The sequence below is a fragment of the Phycodurus eques genome, chromosome 15 (genome assembly GCF_024500275.1).
Source record: "Phycodurus eques isolate BA_2022a chromosome 15, UOR_Pequ_1.1, whole genome shotgun sequence".
NCBI lineage: Eukaryota > Metazoa > Chordata > Actinopteri > Syngnathiformes > Syngnathidae > Phycodurus > Phycodurus eques.
In genome coordinates, this window is record NC_084539.1 from 19,417,079 (window position 1) to 19,419,219 (window position 2,141).

Here is a 2,141-nt window from a genome sequence, read left to right on the forward strand (position 1 = left end):
CAGAATTGATCATTCAAATAATCCAAAAGGTGAATCTCTGTACAAAATATTTATTCCAAATGTACATAAAAAACATCCTTCTCATAACTTATAATTTTATTTCTTCCACCAACGGAACATGGACATCAATTAATTTCCTCTGCTTCTCTCCTACGGTCTATAAAGTGATACGGATATGACAACTAGTTCACATGACGACGAATGTCACGTGACCAGGCCTTGCAATTGAAGCAGGATGAATTTGTCTGTCAACCACTGGATGGCAGCGCCAGCACTGAGCATCACGATACAGTAGAACACACGCACACTGTCTCACACAAGTACAAACACGCACATGCATCGTCACACGCGCACACAAAAATAAAAAAATAAAAAAAAGAAGCGGGGCAAAACATTGAAAGTTGAGCTTTTAAAAAAAGCAAAAAAACAGACAAACAAAAAAAGCCTTACATTCCGAAAAAAAGGGGTTCCTTCATGAAAGCGAAGCGGGACAAAAGGTTCCGTACCTGCCGCCCAAGTTGCCAGTCCTTTTTGCGTGAACTGAATTCTGCCCAACAAGAACCGGCTGGGAAATTATGTTTCATTGGCACATTGGTACATACCATGAATTCTGCCTAAAGTAACAAGCACGAGGGGTGGGACATACAGTATATCATAGTGTTCTTTTTTACAGTATGGATACGCAAGCGGTAATTATCCATAGTTATAACTTCGGGGAAAAAAAATGTCCTGTGTATGCTGGAATTGAAATGCAACTATAGCGTTTTGAGAAAGCGTGGCAATGCTGCGAGGGTATAAATAAGCATGGTGATAAAAATGACAATAAATAAAAATGTATAAGGGACAAAAGTTCACACAGCCGCCAGAGTCGTAAATTCGTGACCACTACAGCCATTTGTCAGGTACAAATGTATGACTTCATTTTAGCGTAGCATTGCTTTAATGAACAGACACCCCGCAATGTTTTTTGAAGAAAGGAAAAAAAACAATATTTGTCATAACCAGTAGCGTGACTACATTATGTCAGTAGGGGGCAGTTCAGTAAGTTTAGTTGAGTAGTACAAGTAGGTCAGTTTTTTCTTTTTTTTTTTTCATTTTAAAGAAAAAAGTTGTCTTCGCACATTTGATGGAAATGGTCTAAAATAATAATATATTCTTGTTAGAAGAAATTCACAAAAAAATTGTAATGTTACAAAATAGTGGGTGTTTCTTCAGATTAAGGTGCTCAATCTTACAAGAACAAATAGTGTCCGTGTTTTTTTTATATAGAACACGTAATCTTAAAAGCATAAAGTTGTATTCTTATTAGAATTTTTTTTTTTTTTTTTTTTAAAGAAAACCATTTGTGTCGTCATTTTATGAGAACAGTTTACATTTTGGATAGGAAAATCGTAATCGTAGGAGAATAAAGTCACATTTTCTGTAGAAAATAGTCGTCACCTTATGAGAGCATTTTTTTTTTAAATAAAAATTGTAATCTTACAATAGTAATTTTTTTTTAGAAAAGTCAATTGTATGAGAACAATCAAATTTTATAATCTTGCTAGAAGAAAAAAGTAATCTGAAGCGAATAGTCGTAATTTTCTTAGAAAAAATAATTTTACGAGACCAAAATCATAGTTTTTTCTTAATCCTGTAAGAAAAATCAGATGTTAAAAAAAACAAAAATAAAAAAATAAAATAAAATAAAAAATAAAATAAAATAAAAAAACAATCCGACAAGTAGAATTTTGTTTGTGGAAAAGCTTATGCCATCACTGGGCATGAAATATATATATTTTTAAATATATTTTGATGAAAAAAAAAATAAAAATTAACCTAACAACTAGCATGACAAAATTTTTAGTGGGAGGCAGTGCAAAGACGAGGGGAGAAAAAACAAAAAATCATCGTGGCAAACAAACAGCTAACATGACGACATTGAGCCAGTGGCAGAGATGGCGCGTTAGCGACGTCGCAAACGCCAGACCAGTGTATGTGTTCGCCAGCATGTGGAGCTGAGTATGTGCAGAGTCCTTTCTTTCTCCATGCTACTACTACTTCTGTTTTTTTTTTTTACCTCCAAGCAGCTCCACTTACCCCTTTAAAAAAAAAAAAAAAAAAAAAAAAAAAAAAAAAAAAAAAAAAAAAAAAAAGCATCG